This window comes from Stylophora pistillata, chromosome 6 (genome assembly GCF_964205215.1).
Source record: "Stylophora pistillata chromosome 6, jaStyPist1.2, whole genome shotgun sequence".
Taxonomy (NCBI): domain Eukaryota; kingdom Metazoa; phylum Cnidaria; class Anthozoa; order Scleractinia; family Pocilloporidae; genus Stylophora; species Stylophora pistillata.
This window is the reverse complement of record NC_142524.1, coordinates 12057994-12066234: the sequence shown is the minus strand read 5'-3', so window position 1 is coordinate 12066234 and position 8241 is coordinate 12057994. Positions and strand designations below refer to the sequence as shown.

The following is an 8241-nucleotide window of genomic DNA, read 5'->3' as shown; positions in this document are numbered from 1 at the left end:
CAATCACTTCTCTATTATATAGAACCAGTGGGTTCCATATTGCGGTGGGTCTGTTCGGTTGCATCTCAGGAGACGTAAAAATGTGGTAAGAATATCAGTGACGCACTCGGCTTTGCTTTCTGTGCTACTGTTTGTTCTTACTTTATTTCCACGTCATCTGTGATATACTCCTAGACAGAGGCACGGCAAAATGGTTTTTAATGGCTGGTCTCCACTCGCCTATGTCACTTACAAGTACTCAAGACGAGTTAAGTTGGTAAACACTTTATCAGGGAGAGAGTCAATCACGTTGAACGATAAATCTCTAAATGAATTCACAAATAATGGTATCAGTACATAAATGAAACATAAAAATACGAACTATACAAATAGGCAGAATAGATAAGTGGAGAGGTAGTAGCACAGATAAAGGGTGCATTAAAACTGCATAGCGCGTTTTTTTTCACAGCAGCCTTATGCTTATAAGTGGAGTGGTAGTATAAATTAAAGAGATACTGCCTTATCCACCACTATCAATCCTTATTAATATCTTACAGTCAAACTAAGTAAAACGTACCCTTCAGGATTACATTAATGATTTGATTACTTGAATATTGAACCCGTTAATCGTTTCAGGAGCGCAATAACGAATTGAATGTTTGAACATGGTACCCGCTAACCGTTTCAAGAATGCAATAATGGCTTGGTTATTTGAATATTGAACCCGATAGCCGTATTTGTTTTGAAAAGGCGGGGATCATTGTTCAAATCAGAAGTCCATTTCTGATTGGATTATGCAAACACGTGATGGTGAAATGGAACCATTTCGTGGCGTCAGACATGGCGGGAAAGGTGAGTTCGAGTGTTGTGTAGAACTTGTAAATTAAATATTGTAAATGGAATGCTATCGACAGCTTTTTTTCGCCTATTTACATCTTGACAAACTTGTAGAAATAAATTCTTGTGTGCATTCATGGTCGAAGAAAATAGTTTACGGGAAAAGCCATCGCAAGACTTTTTTATTTCGTCAATATTTGCGATCGACTGTTTTCGCAGTGTTTTTACAGTGTAGTTTGTTCATTTTCAGGATTCCTCGAATAGAACGATCTTATTGGTCTAATCAGAAATGGACTTCTGATTTGAACAATGATCCTCGAATAGAACAATCTTATTGGTCTAATCAGAAATGGACTTCTGATTTGAACAATGATCCTCGCCTTTTCAAAACGGATACGTCTATCGGGTTCAGTATTCAAATAATCAATCCATTATTGCATTCGTGAAACGGCTAACAGATTCAACAATCAAATAATCAATTCATTATTGCATTCTTGAAACGACTGGCGGGTTCAATATCTAAATGATCAATTCATTAATGCAATCTTGAGGAGTATGCTTCACTTAGTTTGACTGTAAATGTGTGCGGTGAGCTGACTACTGAGGCGTGTTAAAATGGCAAACACTTTCGCAGGGAGCGACGCAATTATGTTTGAAGATAAATAACTGCGTAAACAGATGATTAATAAATGTGTACATAAATGAGTATGAAATTACTAAGAAACTATATAAATAAGTAAAATGGATAAATAGGGTTATTCTTGCATGGATAAAATTCTCATAATTTTGCATTTGCTAATTCTTTCTGAAGAGGAACTTCACACTTAAAACGGTATATATTATGATGCCCTGTTTTATTGATTATGCCCCACTTCATTGAAAGGCATCGTAGTTTTATTGTTTCAATTGCTTTTAGCATTAACTCACCTACCAGGATTTTTCAATAAACAAACTGAACGAATAATACTAGCTAGGTTGATTTCGTAGACTCTATACATCGACGAGCCTCCCGTAAAAGCTCAAATATTCGAAAAGGCTGGTTGCTATGGAGTGACGTCATAAACCGGCTAAGTTTCCACCATCGCCTTGACAGCCTTTTTCGATAATTGCTCACAGTAATCTGAGTAATTGCTTGAATTTGTACAACATGTCTATTCCTGCTGGGTACAATTAAGCCTGTTTTTTTTTTACGGGCTGGATCGGCCTATTCATATTTCAAGATTGGATTTCATATTAATATGCATAGACTAAAGCGGGAAAGTTTAGTTTACCGCGGTCGAGTGCATTAGTGGATCCCTTCGAACTTCGAACAGTTGAATTGCTGCATTCTCCTTCTACAGATAAGCCAAGGGAAAGGTTTATCATAAATTTCAAGAAATGTGGCATAAGGGTCAGCAAGTTTTTCTGAAGTAGTGTGTTAGTGGCACATTTTCCAAGCGAGTTTTGCATGGTCCGGCTATCGGATTTGTAAAATGGCGGAAGCTTGGATGGCGGATATGTTCAGAAAAACAAAGTGGCCATCGCTTCTCTATCTGGAGTTGTTTCTGCCATCTTCCGGCAGAAATTCAAGGAAGGAGAAGTGATGAAATATCTTTGGTTCATCGATAAAATAAATTCGCTTAAAATCAAAACGGAGATTAGCAAGACTCGACCAAGCTATGACTCTCGCGCGGAGCTGAAAGCTGCTCGAAAGTAAGTAAGTAAGTAGTAAGTAATTTATTTATCCACATTTCACAATTGAGTATAACTCGTTTTAACGTGAACGTGCCAGGTTAAAATAATATGTATAACAAGCTAGACAATGATGATGATAATAGTAATAAAAAGGAACTATAAAATCGGCTAAACTTCAGAATACCCGGCCACTCATTTACATGTCATTGAATAAGAATAGCATCTATTGTGTTATGCCTCATTCTTCAAAGCCTCCCGACACATGTAAATGATGTGGACGTATGATGCATATATAGGAAATAAATAGGAATCAATAAGACTAAGAGGGAACAAGCTAGGGATAAAATAAACTATGTACAAAAGTTGCATTCACACTCCACACTGGTAGTCAAGTTGACCTCGTCCAGCATTGATTTAAAAATATTAAGAGATGGAGCTCTTCTTGCATAGTCAGGTAGATTATTCCATAATCTTGTAGTGACGTATTGATATGACCTATGCATGAATCTGCTAGAATAAGTAGGCTGATCAAGCTTGAAGAAGCCTCTGAGGTCATATTTATTATTACGAAATAAAAACATCTCCCTAATATTATTCGGCCCCATGTTATATAAGCATTTATAAAAAAGGCAGAGAGCATGAGAATATCTGCGATGCTCTAGGGTCTTCAGTCCCACATGGTCAAGTAAGGTACTATATGAGTTTGACTTAGCCATGTTTAAAAGAGTTCTAATGGCATACTGATTAGTGAGCTCCAGTTTGTTAGATAGGCCAGATGATAACCCAACTAAGACTGGAGCACAGTACTCTAAGTGTGGCAATATAAATGCCTTGTAAATATTGACCATCACTTCTGAAGGTATGAATTTACGAACTCTCCTAAGAGCACTAACTTTCGCATTAACCTTATTAATGATGCTCGTGATGCCTCCGCAGCTATTCGAATTGAAAATGATCGACTAAAGGCCGACCTCAATCAAGCGCAGAGTCAGCTAGAATCCCCATTAGAAGAAATTAAAAAGTCAGCTAAGTAAGACCAGCATCAAAGTTAAAACTAAGGAGAAGGAGGAGAAGGTCCCCGAGGATGTGTGGACATCGATCAGATGTAATCCCAGGTCAGGTCCACAGTCCTGAGGTGGGGCGAATGCTCGGCGACGTCGCTGAGAAAATTAGAATTAACAGCACCAGCCTACTGCAAGCGTTGGAAACAATGCTGGGTGACAGTAGCCCTCAGTTTTTGCAATCTCTCGGAGTACCAGACAGGACCCTGCGGTTTTTCAAACTGCAGTCGAGGATCCTGGAAGCTTGGCAAACGTTAAGCCCCGTCTACACGAGCAATTTTTATATGGCAATTTTTATGTGGCAATTTTTATTTGCCCATGTAGATGATGAAAAATGACCAATTTTTATGTGACAACTGCATTTGCTGAAGATAGATAGATAGAGAGATAGTTTATTAGAATATCGAACATGGCAGTCCTAGACTGAATTGCGTTACTATTACTTAGAACTAGGACTAAATGAGTTCCAAATACAAGTTGAAATTATAATAAAACCATAAATGCGAAAAACTCTCTATATATGACTATGTACAAGCTAGTCTAAAAAAAATTTAAATTTGTGTATACATACTTGGAATAAAAGTGTTCTTAAAACGATTTGTATGTGTACGGGGCATGACATGAGCCCTGGACTGTCTTAGATTATGTCTGTGTTCTCTCTTAGGAGGTAAGACAGGCACGAGTTTGTGATCCGGGCATGACGTGATAGACTCGAAAGCTTGCTACACAGAGCCACGCGTCTCGCGTACAAGGTTACCAAGTCGAATCTGGCCAAACATACGAAATATGACGCATAAGGACAAATGATGGAGAGCGCTCTCCTTTGCACTCGTTCAATGTCGTCGCTAAGATACTGTGGGAGCGCGTGATGGAAAACTGGCGCACAGTACTCTAAAACAGATCTTATCACGGTGCAATAAAACTTTATAATGTCGCTGAGTGGAACGTTGGCGCGCTTCAGAAGAACAATAAAATAAAGGCTGTCGTGTTAGTGTTTGAAAAGCTGGCGTGTTAGTTTTTATGTGGCAAATAAATAGTGCCACATAAAAAAATTGTCCGTGTAGACGAGACGCCGCCTACAATGTGACAAACGCGCCTAAAGCTGCAACACGTCTGGCACGTCTTCTGACTTTCGCCATCTTGCTTTTTTCCTGTCCATGAGCATCTCCGCTGTGCAAAATCATTACTGACGCAAATTGACAACAAATATTAATCGAGCCATCTACACAGGCAAATAAAAATGGCTACATACACTTGCCACATAAAAATTGCTCGTGTAAATGGGGTCTTACTTAGCATTTCCAAGCTAGGACGAACCGGTGTAAGTCTTAAAGTTATTATATTTTTATTAATGTCGGAAAAAGTGTATTTGCTTTCTCATGTTTTGTTGTGAATGTTGGTTTTGTGGTGTATTAGAACTCATTTCTGCTTGGCAGGGAAATCACATAATACCGTTAAATTTCATTAAAAATCCAGCAAAGTGCCTGAGTTTGATTTTGCAGCTTATAAGTCTTCGATGATCACTTTTTATGGCTACATTAAGAGAAATATCCGGTTTGTTGCCTTGACAAGGTCTTGACAGTATTATAATTTACTCCATTTCTATTTTTCTGCGGTAAGAGATTTAAATCGCCAGAGGGATGCCATTGAGAATTTAACTGGAATAGTGGTTGATGGAAGATGTTTTAAAGTTAAATTTCTAGGTTATTTATGTCTGCCAATCTTGACTTTTCATATTTTTTTTTATCTTTTTATTTTTATTTTTGCAATGTTTGTATGTTACATGTCAAGCCATGTTATAGTATTATTGAATCATTTTATGCTTGGCAGTGTTAAAAAATATCTGGGAAAATGGTCTTTTGGTGTTCAATTGAAAGTCTACCTTTTGAGATCTATGGTGTGGCTATTTAAACTTCAACTTGATATTATTTTCTTGTCTTTTTTTCATGACAGTTACTCTTGATTACAAAGCACTGATATTGCTACTCAAGCAAAAAGGTGGTAGTGCCGACAAATATAGCAATGAACTTTGCAAGCGAGGATTGGACACATGCAGAGTGCTGTGTATTCTGCAAAGTTATGAAGGTCGGTTATACCTGCAATTGCTAAATGACATGCATCATAACAGAATTCTACAATAACACAAAACACATTCAGGTTACTGGTATTTGTGTTGCAATTTATTTGTAATCAATTAGTGAGAGCTTTCTTGGCTTTCTTGACTTTATGGAAAGGCAGAAATCTTTCCACAAACATGAACGTATTTTATCTGTGGTGAAGAGTGATTATATATCTACAAATAGTAGTGAACATTATATGACTTTAGCCCAGTTAATTCATTATTAAGTTATACATGCACTTCATTTATAGGAATGTGCCTGTCCTGATGTTCCTCGTGGGGAAGCCTTTGGTGAGTGTTTCCCAAAGAGCAAAGCAAATATTGGGGGGGGTAGGTACAACTCTGCATTTCTGTATTGACATGCATAAAAAAGTCCAACTTACAGTATGGTACTTCACTTTCTGTTTGGAACCCATGTCTTTAAATCTCACTTGGGATACTTTGACAGACAGTTACCAGCAGAAATATGGTAGGTTTGGATTATAAAGGTGGAAACTAAATTCACTGTTTTTTTTTTCTGTCTGTTTCAGACGGATGGGGTTAAGAGATGACTTGCTCTTTCTCCTTGAAGAGGAGCCATGTGACGTCAATTTATGTGCTCTGCATGCAATGTATAACATTTGAATTTTTAAATTGTGTGCACCCGTTGTAGTGTGACACAGTCAACAGTGTTTTATTTGAAAGAAATCTATTTTCTTGAAGTTTAATCCTGTAATAATAATCTTTTGTTTAGTGTTGCCTGGTCACTTCTGAGATATGTATTAATTTGTCATATTTCTTAGATTGATATAGCACTCAGCGTAATGCCTGAGGGCTTCTGGGATATATAGCAAACTTAGTTTTTCATTCACGGTCAATGTAGGGAAGTGTTGTCTATCCTTTCTGGTTCACCCAGGCTGAAGTCCTGGCATTCAGTGTACTGCCTGAGCGCTTCTGGGAGATATGATATACTTAGTTTTTCATTCATGGTTAATATAGGAAAGTGTTGTCTATCCTTTCTGGTTCACCCAGGTTGAAGTCCTGGCATTCAGAGTAATGCCTGAGCGCTTCTGGGATATATGATATACTTAGTTTTTCATTCATGGATATTATAGGGAAGTGTTGTCTATCCTTTCTGGTTCACCTAGGCTGAAGTACTGGCATTCAGTGTAATGCCTGAGTGCTTCTGGGATATATAATATACTTAGTTTTTCATTCATGGTTAATATAGGGAAGTGTTGTCTATCCTTTCTGGTTCACCCAGGTTGAAGTCCTGGCATTCAGTGTATTATGCTTGAGCGCTTCTTGGATATATAATATACTTAGTTTTTCACTCATGGTTAATATAGGGAAGTGTTGTCTATCGATCCTTTCTGGTTCACCCAGGCTGAAGTCCTGGCATTCAGTGTAATGCCTGAGTGCTTCTGGAATATATAATGTATACTTAGCTTTTCATTCATGGTTAATATAGGGAAGTGTCTATCCTATCTCAGGTTCAGCCAGGCTGAAGCTATGGCATTCAGTGTAATGCCTGAGTGCTTCTGGGATATATAATATACTTAGTTTTTCACTCATGGTTAATATAGGGAAGTGTTGTCTATCGATCCTTTCTGGTTCACCCAGGCTGAAGTCCTGGCATTCAGTGTAATGCCTTAGTGCTTCTGGGATATATAACATACTTAGCTTTTCATTCATGGTCAATCTTGGGAAGTGATGTCTATCCTTTCTGGTTCACCTAGGCTAAAGTCCTGGCATTCAGTTAAATGCCTGAGTGCTTCCGGAATATATAACGTATACTTAGCTTTTCATTCATGGTTAATATAGGGAAGTGTCTATCCTATCTCAGGTTCAGCCAGGCTGAAGCTCTGGCGTTCAGTGTAATGCCTGAGTGCTTCTGGGATATATAATATAATTAGTTTTTCATTCATGGTTAATATAGGGAAGTGTTGTCTATCTTTTCTGCTTCACCCAGGCTGAAGTCCTGATATTCAGAGTAATGCCTCAGTGCTTCTAGGATACATAACATACGTAGTTTCTTTGACAATCACAGGTTATTCGAGGGAAGTGTTGTCTATCCTCAATGGTTGACCTAGGCTGAAGTCCTGGCATTCATTGTAATGCCTTAGGGCTTCTGGGATATATAACATACTTAGTTTTTCATTCATTGTTATTACAGGGAAGTGTTGTCTATCCTTTCTGGTTCACACAGGCTGAAATCCTGGCATTCAGAGTAATGCCTAAGCGCTTCTGGGATATGTAACGTGAAGAAATACTTGTGACTCAAACTTTTCTGCTCTTTGAGCTCTTCACCTATCTACAGCAGAGCGACAGGAATAAATGGTCATTTGAGACAAAAAATTTGAGAAACACCTTTATTTACTGCTAGAAGTCGCTCTGCAAACCGCGACGGGAAGAGAACGTCAAAAAACAAAATGCTGTCAACAAAAAGAAATCAATAAAAAAACAAAGGCAAAACAACAGCTGGTACATTTCTTTGCGAAGCTAGATCGTGAAACTTCTGATGCGACGTTTTTGTACGACGTAAACATACGACGACGACTGATTTCCTGACAAACTGGGCAATATGAGATA

General features: G+C 38.1%; 1 long non-coding RNA gene across 3 annotated transcripts; it reads left to right on the top strand.

Moving 5' to 3' along the window:
* The first annotated feature begins 1805 nt into the window (after positions 1–1805).
* On the top strand, positions 1806–8007 carry LOC111347171 (uncharacterized). 3 transcript variants are annotated; one of them, XR_015988577.1, is made up of 4 exons: positions 1806–2508; positions 5505–5636; positions 5922–6000; positions 6201–8007. It is a non-coding gene; the product is annotated as an uncharacterized LOC111347171 (long non-coding RNA). The 3 variants fall into 3 exon arrangements; XR_015988576.1 differs by lacking the exon at positions 1806–2508 and adding an exon at positions 2523–4870 and having other exon boundaries at positions 5922–5961; XR_015988575.1 differs by lacking the exon at positions 1806–2508 and adding an exon at positions 2523–4870.
* Positions 8008–8241: the final 234 nt, after the last annotated feature.